This window comes from Eublepharis macularius, chromosome 6 (assembly GCF_028583425.1).
Source record: "Eublepharis macularius isolate TG4126 chromosome 6, MPM_Emac_v1.0, whole genome shotgun sequence".
Classification (NCBI taxonomy): domain Eukaryota; kingdom Metazoa; phylum Chordata; class Lepidosauria; order Squamata; family Eublepharidae; genus Eublepharis; species Eublepharis macularius.
Genome location: NC_072795.1, coordinates 100,835,919 through 100,855,983, shown reverse-complemented (window position 1 = coordinate 100,855,983; position 20,065 = coordinate 100,835,919). Strand labels below are relative to the sequence as shown.

Below are 20,065 nucleotides of genomic sequence, written 5' to 3'. Positions count from 1 at the left end.
ACCAGCCCCACCTGAAAGGACACTGGCCAGGGCAGCATTCCCATGTTGGGCTTGGCCTCCGCCCTCGGGATACCACACCGCGTCCCTCCGGCCTGCTGCTCTGCTGTGGGAAGGTCGAGCTGGGGCTGCTGAGGTGCTGCTTCCTGTTGTCAGCGGCAAGACCGTGCCGTGTCGTTTCTTCTCTCCCAGCTGCTCACTCTCCGGTGAAGCAGGCAAGGCTGCCGCGGGGCCTCACCTTCAGCGGGGGCGGCCTGCTGTCGCCGGGGCTGCCGGTGTCACCCCCAGCAGGTGAGTGGATGTGGAAGGAGAGGGAGCGGCATCAGCAGTCCAGGGAGCCCTGGGAGCCGCTCCTGGACACGCTCTTTATTAGAATTTAAATACAAATCCGGTTTCTCTCTTGCCAAATCAAAAGGTGATCTCTCACCCCAACTCACAGAAACTGAATGATTACAGGAGCTGGTTTGTTTACACTGCCTGGTGCCCAAGGAAACCTATAGGCTCACTCCATCTGCAACTGATAATCAGCAGGAAGCTGCAGAACCACTAGAAGAAGTATCTCCATGAATTCAATCAGGCTTTTCTGCCCTGTCTTTTCAGACTCCTGATAACCCAAGAACCCAAATATTTAGACTCTTGATATAAGTCTCTAGATAAGAAATTCGGTTAGAGAGAACATTATGTGAAGCTGAGCTGACCATTTCATGAGAGATGGTTCGGTCTTCCAAGGCAGCAATTTTAGTCTTGAACTCAGGATTCCTGTAGGATTCCTCTGTCCTGGACCCATTCCAGTCCAGTTTCTATGCAGGTCATGGGACGGAGTCGGTGCTGGTCGCCTTCACAGACGATCTTCGTAGGTAGCTAGATTGGGACAGGTTAGCGTTATTGGTGCTGTCAGCAGCATTCAACACAGTCAACGATGATCTGCTGACCCACTGCCTCGCCAATGTGGGGATACGAGGGACAGCCTTACAGTGGCTTGTCTCCTTTCTCCATGGTCAGGGACAGAGGGTGGTGCTTACGGAAGAGCTGTCGTCATGCCACTCACTGGAGTGCGGAGTCCCACAAGGGGCAATACTCTCCCCTTTATTGTTCAACCTTTATATGCACCCCCTCGCCTAGCTGGCATGAAGTTTTGGACTGGGTTGGCATCAGTACGCTGATGACACCCAGTTGTATCTGCTGCTGGGCAGCCAGCCCGTCTCTGCCCCGGATGTTCTGGTAAGAGCCTTGGAGGCTGTGTCTGGCTAGGTGAAGCAGCGTCGACTGAAGTTGAATCCTGTGAAGACGGATGTCCTGTACTTGGATCTTGGGCTGTTAGATTTGGGGATCTGGCTCCCAGCCTTCAATGGGACGCCACTAGTACCTGCTCCAATGGTCAGGAGTCTGGGGGTGATACTGGATGCCTCCTTGTCAATGGAGGCCTAGGTTAAAGCAGTGGCCCGGTTTGCTTCTTTCCATCTTTGGAGGGCCAGGCAGCTTGCCCCCTACCTTTTGACCCAGGACATAATGACAGTAATCCATGTAATTGTCACCTCCAGACTGGACTACTGTAACTCGCTTTACACAAGGCTTCCCTTGGGTTTGACCTGGAAATTACAACAGGTCCAGAATGCTGCTGCATGAGTCTTCACCGGAGTTCCGTTTAGGACACATTACTCCCATCTTGCAGCAGCCGCACTGGCTCCCTGTGGAGTTCTGGATAAAATTCAAGGTGTTGGTTTTGACCTTTAAAGCCCTTAGCAGACAGGGACCGGTAATACCTACAGGACCGCCTCTCACCTATGTGCCCCGGAGAGTGCTGAGATCAGCCAGAAAACATCTACTGGTGGTCCTGGGCCCCAGGGAGGCTAGACTGGCCTCGACCAGAGCCAGGGCCTTTTCGGTTCTGGCTTTGGCCTGAGAGAACTCTCTATCAGAGGATACATGGGCCCGCCAGGATCTTCTATCATTCTGGCGGGCCTGCAAGACTGAGATGTTTCACCAGGCATATGTTTGAGGTTGATCCAATAGTCATTGGAAAGCCTCCCAACTGGCCTCCTGTCAGGGGGCCATGTGATCATCTACCCCCTCCATATGAGTTGCAGCTGACTAAAAGGCCTGTTCCCCCTCCTTTTTGCCCGCCCCTTTGTATATTATTGGAAAGGATGGGGTGTAAAGTCACTGTCTGAGGGTTGTGTTAACAGGAAGTCTGTGGTTTTATTGAAGTTTTTTAATGTAAATTATGTTTTACCGTTGTAACCTGCCTTGAGCCCGCTTGTAAGGAAGGTGGCATAGAAGTTAAATAAATAAGTAAAATAAATAAATCATATATGAATAGCCTCAGTCGACTCCCAAAGATGTCAACTTATTAATTGCTTTATCTTTAGAAGAAAGTTCTTTTAGCTGCTCAGATTGTTTTTCCAGCTAAGCCCCCATATTTTTCAACAGAGAAATTACTTCTCCCTAAGCTTCCACACCAGCTTCAAGGGAGGAAAGAGGGGGAATTTTTCTATCTTTTCCCTTACAGTTCTAAAGTTGAAAGCAAGAGAAAATAAAAAACACTAAATAAAGGCTAATTGCCACTGCATCAAAGAAGACAGTTCCAAATCAATGCATAACGCACAAAAGAGACAGGAGTAGAACAGAGTTGTTTCCGATTACTCTACCATCTTTACCAGAAATCCATGCCTTGCAGCAACTTGACTCCCGAAAAGGTCTAAAGTTCATTCAGATGATAGAAGAATAAAGTGACAATATAATCTTGCAAAACAACACTCTTAGTCATTAAAGACTAAAGTATAATGGAGGCTACTCTTACTGATTTTTGCGTTCATATGGCAATGGATCATTCATTCCATTTTTTTTAAAAAAATGTCATTTTATTTAATTGCTCACAGCTATTTTATAAACATTGGATGACATAAAAAGAATCACATGATATCCTTTATATTCTTTAGTCTTTAGCAAGTTAATAATGAATAACAAATCTCTTGTTTTCTGTTATCAGCTCTATCTTGCTACTGACAGTAGCTATAGCAGAAAAAGCTAAATAAAACCATTGACACACAAGGATCTTGGTTTTTGCCAGATTTCCCCTTTTCTTCTATTGAATAAAACATTACCTTGATCCTAGTACAGAATCTGGTCGTTACTCAGACAGCAACTTAAAATAGAAACAGCTGGCTAAATTAAACGAAGCACAGTCATTGAAAAGTCAAAAGCCTTGCAGTTGCTACCTCTACAAAATCAAATCAAGGAGCACTAATATATTTTTTCAGCTCATTCCTGCCTTAAAAATATTATTTATATTTGGAAATGAGAGTCCCCCTTTAATGCGAGATGGATTCCAAAGATAAGTCACAAATCTTTTTAAGCAAAATCAAAATAAGTATATTTTACTAGTAAATGCATTTTGAGGGACAAGTTATGTTCAAGGCTACCTATTATTAGAATCCTCTTTCTCTAAATCCAAGGACTGTTAAAATGTCTGAAGCAAGATATTCAACATTATTCCATTATGTTGCATGAGCAACAATCATCAGGTGTAGGATTTCGATAGAAACTTAGAATCTTCCTCCAATCTACAACTAGTTCAAGTAAATGAGGGACAAACTTCCACACCTCTGTAATCCACCAGAGGCGTGACTGGGCTTGCTTCCTGCTGGGGTGTTCTCTGTACCTCTGCAACTCAGGTGTTGCGCAAGCTCCCCCCACCCCCTTTCCAGGTGCTGTTTTCAGACTCTTCAGACTGTCCTTGGTTACACATGGTCTAAAATATAACCATTGTGGAATCACTTAGCGAAGATGCCCTTGTTAAGTCAGTGAGGGCAAAGCATCTGGGATACCATAAAAACCCTATTTAATTCTTGAATTATCTCAGTTTTATTACCAAAAGTACCTTCAAAGCAAATCCAAGCAGTACTATCACCTACAATTTTACAAGTACGGTAAAGCATACGTTTTACACTGTATTAAGCCTTTTGTAAAAATATTTTCATTTAAAATTGTTAACAGTCCTGCTGCATACAGAACAAAGATAAGAAACATGTTTATTTTTACTCACATACACAACAGTCTTACTTGGATCCAAACCACAATTACCTAAGCTCCACTCTAAAAGCTGGGGTAATTTATGAAATCTTCCATAAAACCTTTACTCTTTTTTCCTTACATAATCCAGCCAAATCCACAAAGTTCACAAGATTTCTCCTTGGGGGAAACTGAGTTCATATTCATTCATTCTTGAACTTGTTTCCTGTTAATATACTTTATTGTACCCTCTACATATAACTGCATGCTTACATATTAAACTAATTAAATGATAAAAATTCACTTGCTCTCTCTTCAATAAAATTGGTTAGTCTTAAAGGTGCTACTGGGCTCTTTTTGATTTTGCCACTGAGATGTGAAATTGTTCTAAATTCTCAATTTGGGTATTTTCAGAGAGAATACATTATTGACCAATTGCCAATAATTATACTCCAAGCAGTTGTAGATGGAGTCATAGGACTGGAACTTATCAACCACAAATAGTTCACAGATCTCTTTCCTCTGCACCCGCCACAGCAGTTCATGAGGATGGGAGAACCCAAGGAGCACAGAAGGCTGCTGCAAGAAGCGACAAATCAGCAGAAATCACACGCTTACCACTCTTGCCTGACCTCCTATTCGTTTCCCCTCAAGCTGACTCCATTCTACTCTGAGGATACCCTCACCATCATGGTTGGAGGGAGAAGAGAAAGGGGGGGGGATCTGCTGTGAGCACCTCATTTTCTCACTTCACAGACCGAGCCCATTATTAGCCTATACAGGGGAGGAAGGTCTAATGCAACCTGAAAAAGAGCTGCAACATTTGTATAGAAAATTTGGGATGGTATTGGAATCAACCAGAAATTTGAAAACAGAACTGAAACAAAAGCATAGGTATTAACAGGATATGTTAAACGATGCAAAAGTTACATATCAGGGGTCTCAAACTGCTAATATCACACTGTAATGAAGGAAAGAACTTTACTGAAGCCAAAAGAGGGCCTCTCACTTTGCAGCCTTCAGAAGACCAATATTCAGAAATTTTAAAAAAATGTATATTTAATTGTGTGTTAGTAATTCACAAGGTGCTGCAAGGGCATTTCATGTCTACCTCTCCCACCATTTCATCTTTCCCTACCCTAAAAGCTCCACAGCCTCTCCCCCTTTCCTGCCTCCTTTTCTCCTTCCCATCCACAGGCCGACCCACCTGTGCTCCTCTGTCTTCAGCTTCCCCTCCTTCCCTCCCCTTGGTAGCCTCTCCCTGGGAAAACTTTGTGCAGTCTTGGCTACTGGGCTGGGACCAGTTACACAGTGAAGCAACTCACTTTCTCCTGTATCCTATTCCCCACACTATTTCCCCTTTTTCTTCTCCTAGCAATCCCTATATCCTCATCTTTCCCTGCTTCTTCTTCCCCTTTCACCTACCTACCAACTGATCTTTTATCTGCCCCCATCTTCAGCTATATTTATTATTTCTTTATTTCATTTATACCCCACTTTTCTCCACAACAGGGACTGAAAGGAGCTTATGCTGTTCTATTCTGACTACAACCCTGTGAGATGAGTTAGACTGAGAATGTGTAACTGGCTCAAAGTCACCCAGTAAGCTTCCACGGCAGAGGGGGGATTCAAACCTGGGTCTCCCAGAGACTAGTCTGAAACTCTAACAACGAGATTACACTGTGTTTTGTGGGGTGGCTGCTACTGAACTATAGCCAGCAGCTAGGCCTGGATAAGTCATGCAAGCTGTGTGGTATCAAGATACCCCTTTGACTGCTGCTGGGTCTGGCCCCATGAGTCTTCCCTCAAAGGTCAAAAAAGTCCTGGAAAGGGCCTTGACCCTCTCTCTGCATTTTACTGACAGTAACCAAGTCTAAAATGCTGCCAACATTATTGTGGCTACCTAGCAATGGCCACTGGGGGCATTCATTCTTAAAGCTACAGATCTTGCTTCTATCGTTTGGGAGATGTTAAAACCCACAATATATATTTTTTGTAGATTTCAGATTTTCCTGCAAACCTTCAGTCTTGTGTGTTTCACGGCTCCAGTCTCCAGATTTAAGTACCCACAGTTTTTGCCACAATAATAGATATATTGATGATGACGACATGCACCCTTAAGTGTTAGTACAGAAGCTTTATGTACAAAGGTACATTTTTAAACAGTTGTTTAAGTGCTTAATCTTGGTTCTATTTAAAGACTCTACAAAGCTTCCTTATCATATTACACCACCAGGCTAGAACTTTGTGCCTCATCTTTCTCTGCCACTATCACAACCTCGCTAATCAGCCACTGTTCTTTGTCTGTTTACATCATGCTGCTTTATCATTGTACCAAAAATCTTCAAAGGGAAACAGGAGGGAGGGGAAAATGTCATTTTAAAAATTCTTAATGTAATTCTATCTTTGGGAACAATATCCCTCAAATTGTATGCAGACAAAGACTCCAAATACTACTAGTTTTAAGATTTGTTTTCTACAGATTATGTAAAAAGCTTAAAGTGTTTACTTTCTTCTTCTATAAGAGTCAATAATTCATGTAATTGCAAAACTGATAATCCAACAATTATGCTTTGTGTGGTAACATTAGTAACTGGAGGTACTATCTTACACATCCCTTCTTTTGCTGAGCATACAGGCTTTTGTTACCTGTTGGGGGCTTAAGAAATCCTTTTAAATTATTTTTAAACAGAGCCTATAATGAGTGTTGATTAAACGAGCTCCATTTCAAATTCCTACATTTCCACAGCTTGGTTTTAGTCATGTCCCAATCAAGGTTCTAAAAAAAAGTATAAGCTGTCATATTTGGAATACTAGAGACTTCTAAAGAACCTATTCTACCTCCTTATAAAGCAGCCAGAGGGCCCCACCCCTGCCAAACAGGTATTGTTAACGCCCTATCACTATGATCACCCCCCCCCCAAAGCCATGTAATACCTTTTATTCAGACTAACCAAAAAACAGCAAAGAAGTTTTTGAGTTCCCTAGAACTCATCAGCTGAATGTTAAAAACAAAAAGGGTAGCAAAAGTCAGGGAGATGTTTCAGGCCACGATCTTAAGGCTTCTTTGACAGTATGCTTTGCAGGCTTCAATGGTCACAAGGCACAGCTGGTTGGTATTAGGTTACGCCCTTTGTGATCTCAAAACACAGAGGCAGACTGAGAAACCTTAGAAGCATAGATGGACCTTCAAATGGTAGAATCTACTATTTTACAAAAAAAATAAAATCAAAGATATATATGGCATTTAGGAAAGAAGAAAGCAGAAATCTTCTAAAAATGATAAGTAACAAAGTGAATCCCCACCCCATAAATATTCCTATATTGACTCCTGCCAGATTTAAATTCACGCAACGTTTCAAAACTTACACACACTCTAGTTTCTTTCTTCAAGGCATGGTTCAAAAATAGTCTGGCTTTTAAAGTTTCAAATAGGGTAAAGTAAGAAGTCCAGCTATTTTAGCTGGACCCTGACCCTCTGAAAAGCTCCAGAAACTGAGGGGTTAAATATATACTACATTTTCCTTGCACCATCCCCAGGTCTGTCATAAAGATTCTCAATCTGACATGCACTACATGTTCCACATCCAAGGTCAGTTTCCAGGCACAGAGGACCTGAACTAGATTGGGACTGTAGCATGCAGGGGTATTGAGCCTCCCCCCATACACTATTCTCCTGACTTGAATTGGCTGCTATTGTCCAATGAGGAAAGCTATATGTAGCCATTAATACATGTAAGTTTCCCAGTGGGGCAAACAGCAGCTACTGGGGGCCACTTCAGGTTGGGAAAATGGCACAGGAAGGGAAAGATTAAGCCCCTACTCCCTGTTGGCCACAGTCCCAATTCAAACAGGGCCCCCCACACACCTGAGAATTGGGGTTTTAGTACAGAACTCACAGCCCATGTCTGTTCAAAAGGCCTCATGGTGGACATGAGGTAGGCATGAGAAAAAGGAACATATAATTTGGCCTACAGAGAACAGCTCTAAGCACTACATTCTTGCAACAAACTTTTTAACAAGCAAGAAAGCCAAATCTTTTAAAGATTCCTAGTGAATTCATATCTCACAGCTTGTCTTGTAAGCATGTCCTTTTAGTAGATGGAGAGAAGAGACAGCCAACCATAAGGAGTAACTCAAAGGAAGGCAATTTAAATCAAGCATCTGTGAATGACTAGTACCATCACTTTGATGGAGACAGGCTACTGGCCACAGACACTTAACTACTGTCTCAAAAGAAAGGAAGGCTCTGCTAGCAAACCTGAACACTTACATGTTTAACATATCACTTAAACCAGTGTTTTTGAACTTTAACACATTGCTACCACCAATAAACAAAACCAGATGCCCCCAATTATTTATTTATATATTTAGATGCCATCTTTCCCAACCACAGCCACTCCAGATGGCTAGCAAAAACGCTGATAAACAGAAAGGAGAAACCAAAAAGAGACAAGAAAAACACAGCTATAGAACTTCCACTAAAATAATACCCACTCATCCACCCCCAAAAAGAATGGTCATACATCTTTTACAGAAGGCAGACAGAACGGAGTCCCCTGTACCTCCTTGGCGAGAGGGTTTCATAATTCTGAAGCTGCCACCAAAAGACAGCAGGTCAGAGGGCTCAACCAGGAAGGATATGAGCTGGTAAACAGGCTGAACAGGCTTGTAACAAGTAAATAAGAAAAAAAAAACAGTTCTCCAGACAGGACAACTTTATACAAGCATATTTAATGACACCTTTGTGTAAGATCTCTTATTTGCCGAGTGTCATCTTTTAAAGGGCCTAAGGGAGAAACCTAGGATCTGGGATTTTAGCTTCCTCGTTGGATCAGTGATATAAAACAGCTTTCCTTTGTTTGCTGTCAGAAATTGCTGCAAGTGGGGAGAAGTGGCTGCTTAAAATCTTCAATGCCCCTAAGATCAGCACCAAATCCTAAAACAGAGGGATTTCTAGGTTGCAGCTGGAAATGTCCTACTGAAAGAAAATTCCACAATTACATGAGTAAAAAGGTATTCTGATCGAGGAAGCAGGAAAGGCTTAGGCATTTAGAAAAAAATGAAGTTGCATCAACTTAAGCAAGCATAAAAGAGCAGCAAAGAAATGCTATTTATCTATTTTATTTATTCATTTACTTGTATAGCCCATCTTTCACTCTGAGACTCAAGGCAGATTACATAGTGCAAGGCAATGCGATCAAATGGTATAAGACATTCAACAAGGCAATCACACTAGGATCACAGAAGTTTGAAACCATACCCCCTAGAAGTATCAGACATATGTCATACATTGCGCAAAAATGAAATTACAAACTAGTAATAATAATATTCGATTTATACACCACCCTTCAGGACAACTTATCACCCACTCAGAGCAGATTACAAAGTATGTTAAGTAGAGAACACCACAATAAAAGCATATAGCATTATTATGATATAGACTACAATTTTGTTTCCTTTATAAAAATGCTCTCTACTCCATTATACTACAGCCTTATTCCCTTTATAGAAATAACAATGGTTCTAACAATTTGCATGATGATAGAAATGTGGGGGCTTCTGACCTTCTCGAGAAGATTATTCCACATGGTGCGAGTCACAAGAGAGAAGCTCATGTAAAGGCAAATGTTGCCACAAAGCATGAAAGAGGTGGTCCTGCAGATATAAGGGTCCAAGGCTATAAAGGGCTTTGGAAGTGATAACTAGTACCTTGAACTGACACATCTGGCACTATAGGACACAACCTAGTTTGTCATAGATGCTTACACTCTACTCATCTCCCAGCTACATAAACCTCTTCTAATCTAGTATCTTTATCTTCTGCCTCTCTCTCAAACCTATGCATCCTTGTCCCAATTCCTTATTTCCCCTTCACATATCTTTCCCCTCTCAACCTTCCATATCATACACATCTTCTTCCTCTTCCCCTGTACGCTACTCTAACATTTCTCCAGTCAGCATCCTTCTGCATCTTTCTCAACCTTTCCTAAATTCCTTCGTTCTTCATCCTCTGAGATCCCTGCTTCCCTCACCCATTATCCTATTTTTATTACTACATCCATGGGATCACAACAGCTCAGCCAACAGAGAGTGTGTGTGACACTATGACTAGCTTCTTTGAATTATGATTAGGATTAAAGTCTTGCTCTCCTTATAGCAGCCTGCTTTTTGGCCTTACCAGGAAGTATAACAGGTTTCCAAGAATGAAAACAAATATTCTACAGAAAGACTTTATCATCTTCCTAAACCATCATCAGAACTTCCTGGTTATAGACAGTATACAGTCTTGTCTAAGCGAAGGAAAAAACTATCATTATGTCGTACACGTTCTAGGCCATAAAGCATCAATAAGACCACTCAAGAGTGTTTTTCAGTCTTAATAAGAAGCTCAGAGGAGAGTATTTAACTGGCAAAAATGATCTACTTTGCTGCAAGAAAAAATGTTGTCTTTAAATGCTGACTCCATTCCAAACATCTATCCAAGTTAGCTTTCTTTCCTCCTTTTTTGTGCTATGTAAATGGCAATCTATGTGATATTATGAAATGTAAATTGCTTCACATGCAGCAGCAAAAAAGTGGCATATAAATGTATCTGATGCATAAATGCAGAATAGAGACTGTTGTCTTGAAAATGCAAGATGCTCACTCCAGATTTTAACTTGTATCTGTTTTTTTATCAAAGATGTCATTTCACTTGTAGTGACTATTCTTCTAGTGTCTTAGTCTTTGCTTTACTTACTGTTCCTTGAGTACACTTATTAGTGAACTTCACCAAAAAGGGAAGGGAATTTCCCTCAGAATAACAGGCAATACAGTGGGAAAGAAAATTAGTACAACCAGAACGCAGTTATTTTTTCTGTGTTTTCACAAACAGCGTGCCACAATTCTTTGGAAAAGAAAAAAAGATAAGACCTGAGAAATACAGAAATTATACCAGAGATCAATCCCCCCCCTTTCTTTACAATGTACTATACTTTCACACAAAGCAGAAGGCACCACAAATCTTTCCTTGCCTTTTCCTTCACACAGCAGCCTTTGCAAACCTCCCCCCACCCCGAGACAAGGTGAATGGCAAGAAAGTACCCCTGTGGACAAAAAGCTATTGGGACAGAAGAGGGGAAGGGGATTTAGACAAAAATCCTCTTCCATTGGTGCTAACAGCAAAGGCACACATCCTCTAGAACACTTCTCATTGGCACAAAGGTGCAGTGGGATGATATTATGCAATTACCCCTCCTCACTGTAGCCCCCTATGCCCAGTGGATTATTGTCCTGAAAGATCCCTTGACCTCTGGCAATGTTTTTTCAAAGGTCCTACATGGCTGCTGTGGAAAAGAAGATGGTGGGGAAGATCCATCACTGTGAGCACCTTTGGCTCATGCAATACTGGTTTCAATCAACTGAATAGGACAATCAACTGAATTGGACAAGTTCAGTTGAAGGCTCTAAAAAATCAGTCCTTCAAGAAGTATGAATGAGTAAAGATTAGACTCCCCCCACCCCCAATCCAAGGAAAAATCAGCCTCATAATGAAAGTAAGTCCCCAAATGTCTCCTTTACAATTTATTATGTTATTATTATTACAATTTGTTATGTTATTATTATATTGTAGGGATAATAATAATATACTTTGTAAACCGCTCTGAGCAGGCATTAAGTTGTCCTGAAAGGCGGTATATAAATTGAATGTTGTCGTTATTGCTGTTGTGTTACTCTCTGTTTACTGATTGTCCTTTTAAAATGTAATTAATAAAAAGTAGTAAATCTATATAATCCTTGCAAATAAGTTCTGCATCCGTGCAGGCAGGCAAGTATATTCTAAGATATAAAAGGCATACCATGTTGCCGACGACTCATTTTTTATTCTGGTGCAGGCGCAGTGAGTCATCAGCAGCACTGTGCCTGAGCCAGGATAAGCCCAGAGAAGGTGCAGCCCTCCCAAGGCTGACTTGGCATGGCCCTCTCAAGGAGGCATCTGGAGCGACAGAGGTGTTGGTGAGGCCTGGCGCGCTGGTGGGAAGGCCCAGTATGGTGGTGCAAGGACTGCACCAACGCAGCAGTCTTCTCCATTGCTGCGGGGCCTTGGAAGGGGTGTGACATCACACTGGGTCTCCCTGCCGCCTCCATGGCCACAAAGGCAACAGGGAGGCCCAGTGTGCCGGCACAGCCCTCCAGAGGCCCAGGAAGGCCCACTGTGTTGGTGGGAAGGCCCGCTCTGCAGGCCCTCCCGAGACTGATTTCTAGAGCCAATTTTTTTTAAAAAAAAAATGGGCTGGGTTGTTAGTTAAGCTATAATTCTAGTCTCTAATTGGACAATGTCTTCCATTTTCAGCAAGCCACTGATATCACCTGCTAATTATTGCTAACTTTTAAAAAGTATGCATCAAGATTTTTGTAGTCAGAATTCTGCCACATTCGGCATCATGCAAATGACCAAACCTTCAGCCACAGAATCTACCGATCTAAGAAAGTTATGAATTAACTGATTTCAAATTGCAGGAAACCTCCAACTTGATTTTAAATGTCAAATTGTTCAATGTTCCTTTAGAAGTGTGAAAAAAATTGGGAATTGTCAACTGGTATTCATACTACATGAAAAAACCCTTAACATATTATAGAATTTATGTTCACATGGTTATTTATATCAGTCATTCTCCCAGAACAGTATTATTCCAAAGCAGTATATTTAGAATCATTTGATATTTACAAAGGGAAGCATCTCTATTTAAATGTTTCATACCTAGCATTATTGTGTTTGTCCATTAAGTAAGAATACCTTAGTGGTTCATTTCAGACTAATCAATATAAAGCCTAGGCATCCAGACACTTGTCCTTAAGAGCAGAGGAAAGAAGTTCATCCAGAATCTGAAGTACCGAGTTTTACAAGCAAGGACTTGTGAAGGGCATCTCATTTCCCCGTCCCCACTATTTCCTCTTTCCCTTCCTGAAAAGCTCCCATTGCCTCTCCCCTTTTCTTGCTTCCTTCTCTCCTTCCCATCCACCAGCCAACCTACCTATCAGCCGCCGTATCATTAATTATCCCTCCTTCATTCCCTTGGCACCCTTTACCAAAATGTGAGGTAGGGAAATGGCAAAGACTTGCATAGGACAACTCATTTCCCCCTATATCTTCTTACCCACACGATTCCCACTTTCCCTCCCCCTTTTAATCCCTCACCTTTCCCTGCTTCCTTCTCTCCTTCCCACCCACCTTTTATCTGCCCCTCCCTCTTTGGTTATATTTATTATTTGCTTTATTTATACTCCAATTCTTTCCACAATAGGAGCCAAAACCAGCGTATGTCATTCTCCTTTCCTCTATTTTATCCTCACAACTATTGTGAGGGTTAGTTATGATGGGAATGTGTAACTAACCCAAGTCATCCAGTGAGATTCCACAGTACAGTGGAGATTTGAACTGGAATATTCCAGATCCTAGTCTGAAACTCTATCCACTAAACCACACTGGGTTTTGTGGGGAAAGGGTTGCTGTTAAACAGTAGAAAGCAGCTGGGCCTGAGTGAGTCATGCAAGTCCAGTGATAACAGGTCACCCAAGGGTTGTTGCTGGGACCAGACCCTGATGATTCCTTTCTCAAAGGCCATGCTCTCTCCCCATCCTTATTGACAGAAACCTAAGTTTGAAGTCTGGCAATACTATGGGATTGCCTAGCAATAGCCACTGAAGGCATTTGGTTCTTAAAGCTACAAGTACTGTTTTTATTATTTTGAAGTATTATTTCCCCCCAATTCTCCCTCCCATGTGTGTTTTTCTTTAAGATTTCAGATTTTTCTTCAAACCTTGGGCTTTTTGAGGTTTACAGGAAGATCTGCCTTGTCCATTCATAGCTCCAATCTCCACATTTAAATTTTCACAGATTTGGCCATTTTTATAATTAGATACGTTAATTTCCCCAGTGGAAACATTTTATTCAGTTTGTTACAACTGTTCTGTCATCAACAGTGCAATCCTAAGAAGAACTGAAGGTGTTTCCCACATACAGACTTACATTGAGTTTTCTGGATATTCAATCCATCAAGACTGGATCTGCTTTGAGCCTCTGTAATTCCACACTTGAGGGGGGTTGAACAGAAGTGGTGTCTGTTTATTTTTTCTACCCTAGAAAAATGCCCTGTTTCTGCTGCCAACTTTCTGGGGAACATGTCAGCTTCATTAGCTGATTGACTGAGAAACAAGGTTTTTTATTTTTTATAAGACTGCCAAGATTGCAATGTTGCTGTTTTAAAAAAATATAAAAGCCAAAAAAAGAACAGACTAAAAATATAGGAAGCACAGAGGGAAACTTTAAAATATCAAATGAGATTCAGAGCTCTCTAGAGAGTTTCTGCGTTAGCCTCCCCCTGCCCCATCATTTGCAAGTTTTTTTTAATGCATCTATACTGAAACATTGCTTTTAAAAATAATAAAAATCAGGGAAAAACTGGATTGGTTAGTGTTCAACCAATCAGGGCACAGTGAGATAAAGGGGAGGGTGGATGTCTGGCCCCATCTTCACCTTTTCCCCTCCCCCCGGTCACCTCTCCCCTATGGCCCAGTTGTATGGTGAGAAACCTGCAAGGAACTTCAGGGAGTACTTCATTTTCCTTGTATCCTCTTCCCCACACTATTTTCTCTTTCCCTCCTCCTGGCTTCCTCCATATGCTCACACTTCCCTACATCATTCTCTTACAGTTATTAATTTACTTAATTTATATATGGCCATTCTCCACAATGGGGGCCCAAAACAGCTCATATCATTAACCTTGTCTTCATTTTATCCTTACAACAACCCTGAAAGGTAGGTTAGGCTGAGAATTTGTGACTGGTTCAAAGTTACCCAATGAGTTTCCACAACAGAGTGGTGATTTGAACTTGAGTCTCACAGATGCTACTCTGAAACTTTAACCACCATACCCTGGCTTTTTGATGGGGGCGCTGCTGTTGAACAGCAGCAAGCGGCCAGGCTTGGATGAGTCATGCAAATCATATGGTATCAAGTCAACCAATGGTTGCTTCTGGGCCTGGCCCCAGTGAGTCCTCCCTCAAAGGCCCAAACAGTCCTAGAAAGGGCCATGCTCCCTCCTCTTGCCTTTTACTGACAGAAACCAAGCCTGGAATACTGAGTAAACTGTTATGGCTACTTAGCAACAGCCACTGAGGGCATTTTCTTAAAGCTACAGATGCACCTTTTATCATTTGGAGGTTTTTTAATTTTTTTTTTAGATTCCAAATCTTTCTGTAAATCTGGAGCATTCTTCAGGTGTATAGGAAGATCTGTCTTATTCGTTTATGGCTCCAGTCTCTAGATTTAAGCATCCACAGATCAGGGCCACTTGGCAATTAGTATATAAGATAATTCCTATGCTGCTCTTGGAGAGCAACAACTTCAGAAAGCTTTATTCAGATGAATGAAGCTGTCACAGCAGCATATATCAAGAGAAACAGTCCTGTATACAAGTGGGTCCTAGGTCATCATGACAGACTTTGTAGTGAATAACCAGCACCTTGAATTTAACCCAGAAACCAATCACCAACCAATGGAGTGAGTGCAGCACAGGTGTAATATCTATACTCCACTTTGCTCCTGATAAGAAACAAGATGTGGCATTCTGCACCAGCTGGAGTTTCCAAGTTGTTTTCTAGGTCACACCTATGTAGAGTATGATAGAACAGTCTAGCTTCAAGCATGGATCCATGTAGTCAGATCAGCTGGGTCAAGGTAGAAAGCCATCCTTGGGGGCAAGTGAAGAGAGAAATAATGTTTCACAGCTGAATTAACTTGCTCCTCCAGCAATAATGCTGAGTTCCATATAACCCACAGAATCTTGACTCAGCAAGCTTTTAAAGAGGAAACTTGAAATGCATAGGTTTATTAGTACATCTCCTGGTGCGGGAGTCCTGGGGTTACATAGGAATTGCAAATTAATATACAGTCTGTGTACCTGAAAGGCATGCTAGTTTCTGATAGTTAGATGGACAGTTGAAAGCTATGACGGCAAATGGAGAAAAAAAGGACTATTAAAGAAGAATGCCACATATAAGAAATCAGTGTTCCACAAGAAATATTGACTTACCTTACAGAGTAGTTATACAAACAATAAAATGTATATATGCAAAGTATTATGGAATAGCTAGAAGTAGTAAAATCATGAATTCATATGATTAGAACTGAAAACTTCTTGAATTCTAGCATTAAGCACAATTCTATTGTGATTTCTATTAGGCTGGAATAACAATGCAGAGTCACAGTATTAGTCTATTCTTTCTAAATCTAATCTGTAAAGAGTATTTGTTTTACTTCCAAAATCTCATGTATTCATTTGTTGCATAGGTATAACCTATACTAATTTAGAGCATTAAAGTGCTCCACTGCAGGTCTTCCTATGAAAAGTGACTGGAAACTGCAACTGATCCAGAACATGGCTGCCCAATTGGTGACCAATGATCTTTGTGCTGATCATATTCACCGGTGGTAAAATATCTTCACTAACCTCCAGTTCATTTCTGGGTGTAATTCAAAAGCACTGGTTTTGAGCTAGAAAACCCTAAACCTCCTAAGATCAAGATACCAGAAGGACCATCTCATCCCATATGAACTGGACTGTTTGCCAAGGTCATCTTCGGAAGCTCTGTTCTAAGTACTTTCACTTTAAAATGGGTATCTTGCACAGACAAGGCTCTTGTCTGTTGCGTTGTTCTGTTTGGAAAGCATTACCAAGAAGGCCTTCACTAACATCTTTTAGATACCAAGCGAAACTATTTTATTTACCAAGTCATCTCGAATTTCAGTTAGCTATTTACTTATGATAAACTGCTGCTATCTGGTTTTATGTTTTGCTTTGTGTCTGGGTGTTATGAGGTTGTGTGATTTTAGAATGTTGCAAGCTGCATTAGATATTTAGCTGTTAGGGGGGATAAATTTTTAATTTTCTTTTTAAAAAAGGTATATTTCAAATTTCAGGGGTTTTACACTACACTTAGAATGACTTATAAACACACAGGCAAATCAATGTCTTATCATTTATACTTAGTTGCAATGTTTTTTCTACTTTATTATTTACTTAATTTATACTCATCTTTCTCCACAATGGGGACCCCAAATGACTTATATTATTCTTCCCTCTTCCATTTTATATTCACAACAACCTGGAAGGTAGGTTAGGCCAAGAGCACATGACTGGCCCAAGGTCATTCACCAAGCTTCCATGGCAGAGTCAGCACTCTACTAGTTCGAATCCCACTACTGCCATGAGTTCAGTAGGTGGCCTTGGGTAAGCCACACCTCTCAGCCCCAGCTCTCTAGCTGTATTGTGGGGCTAATAATAACACTAATTTGTTCACCGCTCTGGGTGAGGCACTAATCTGTTTAGAAGAGCAGCATATAAGCACAGTTATTATTACTATTATTATTTATGATTATTTCTTTAACCACTATACCATTCAGCCTCTCCTTTATCCTAAAGTAGTGAGAATTCAAGAGTTTCCTTTAAAAATATATTTTCATCAAGGCAAGGGGCTGAAACACCAAAGTCCAATGCTAATCTTGAAAAATACAGGAGTTTCATGTGAAAACTGAATGCATTTCTGGGAAGAATAATGGGTTTGCTGCTGCCTGCCTAGAAAGGGCATTGACCAATAATGAAGACGTGACATCAATGTGTTGCTATTTCTGCTTCTCATATTATCTAATTGGTCCAAATGAAAGTGTGGATGCAAAGGCCCATTCACAGGAGACACCCATCCAAAGCAGGCAAATTGTCAGCCTAGATATGCCAGGTTTTCCCATTTTGTTGTCAGTTTTCTTTTTCCTCCACCTTCACACTGCATTGTTTCTTGGATATATACTAGAAAAACAAGTGAATGCAATTGCAAAAAACGCCTTCTACAAATTCAGTCTAGCCTGGAAGATGACCTCCTACCTCAACACTGCTGATCTGGCCATTTGGACCCACACCATGGTAACATCAAGACTTGACTATAGGTCTCCCTTCAAAATCACTCCCGAGACACCAGCTTGTGCAGAACACCACAGCTCAGTTATCATCAGGAGTTATGATGGAGCATGTATATTACTTTCATTCTGCAGTCACTCCATTGGCTACCCATCAGTTACCAGGCTCAATTCAAGGTACTGGCTAATCACATACCAAGCTCTTCATGGCCTTGGTCCCTCATAATTGCAGGTTAGCCTTTCCCCCTATGGTCTACCACAGCAGCCTCACTTATCTGAACATGGTCTTCTGCAGGTACCACCCTGCAAATGGGCAAAATCAACAATTGCACATACATGTGCATTCTCTGTAGACACCCCCACCTTATAGAATGACCTGCTGGAAGAGGTTAGGAAAGCTCCCACTCTCATAGTTTTCCACAAACTGTGCAAAGCCAAATTATTCTGGATGCATTTTTTACATAGGTGATAGGGCTGGGTTGTACTGTAAGGAAATGGTTCAGAGAGATGCATTGGTACAGGATAGGGACTAGAGATGGGCATGAACTGAAATACAAGCCAAAATTCATGACGAACTGGGCTGGTTCGCGGTTCGCGAACCAGTGATTCGTCAGAGCCCATTTCTGACGAATTGCCACGAACGTTACACTGGTTCATTGGGTTCGTCACTGCAGACAGCCTGGTGCCAATCAATCAGTTTCCTAGGCAATAGGGGATGGACTTCCTGCAGATCTTCTGCTGGCCCAGAAGTGACAATTTGCTGACCTGGATGTGACGTTTTCACAAACCAAATGAACCGCTTCGCGAACCGAGGCAGGTTTGTGAAAGTTCATGGTTTGTGAAATGCGACGAACCATGATCCGCATGGTTCGGGTTTTTTTTTCTGGTTCGTGCCCATCTCTAGAAGGGTCTGTAGACTATACCACTGTGTACTGTCTGTTGCTGTAAGTCTGCTCCTACTGGATAATTCCGTGCTGTTTTATGTTTAGTTCCAGCTATTTCCCCCCCTTTAGCTCTGTATTGGATTTCTGCTATCCTTACCCTTATTGTTTACTGAATATCCAAGCCAACATTCATATTGACTTATACTATATAATCTGCCTTGAGTCTCAGTGAGGCTACTGGGTATATCTATTTAATTCCATTGTTCTTTAATTGTGTAATCCAGTTTTATTATATAGTTCATTGTATACATTATACTGGTATTTATTGCAGTGCTTTATAATTCTGTAATCGCCTTTGTCCTGACTGGATAGCCCAGGTAAGCTTGATCCTATCAGATCTCAGAAGCTAAGCAGGGTCAGCCTTGGTTAGTAACTGGATGGGAGACCTCCAACGGAGACCAAGGTTGCAGAGGCAGGCAATGGCAAACCACCTCTCTTAGTCTCTTGCCTGAAAACCCCAGCAGGGGTTGCTGTAAGTCAGCTATGACTTGAGGGCACTCTTCACCACCACCAATCCTCCTTTAGTCTAAAAAATTGACAAATGAAGTCAATAAACAAACAAAATGACTGATGTTAAACACTATGATACACATCTGTTCTACTGAAGCATACTTCACATGTTCTCCTTTTAGCTTGTTAGTTATAACACTTAAAGCAATCTATATGAGAGGGGGGAAATTAAGAGACAAAAGTACTGATTCTGAAGACAGAGACAATAACTGGATTGGAATTACTGGAATGAAAAAAATGCAATTTTTAAATTACTTGTATAATAATGGTCATGCTATCGAACGCATGGTTTGCAGAACAGGGTTTTTAAAAAAAATTATAAAATCAACAGCCTCACTGTTGTCCAATAAACTAAGGGCAGCATATGTGATTACCCCTTCCTCATGTTATTCTTAACAAAATCTTGTGTAGCAGGTTGGAGCAATCGGCTCAAGGCTGGAGGGAGTTATGTATTTATACAGGACTAAGTGCAGGGCAAGATGGGATTTGAACTCTTCTTCTTTTAGGACAACACTCTCACTGCTACAGTGGCTCTTTGTTTAAGTGGAGGAACCCCCCAGACTTGCATCCTAAGCCTACAGTAATCTTCTCTCAAGTTGTCTAACAACCAAATACCCAATAAGCAGCTTTTATTCTTCCTTTTCCCTAG

General features: G+C 41.4%; 1 protein-coding gene across 1 annotated transcript in view; it reads right to left on the bottom strand.

Moving 5' to 3' along the window:
* The window catches only part of MARCHF5 (membrane associated ring-CH-type finger 5), a 42,420-nt gene that overhangs the window by 20,605 nt on the left and 1,750 nt on the right, over window positions 1-20,065 (bottom strand). The gene's annotated exons all lie outside the window — the stretch shown is intronic.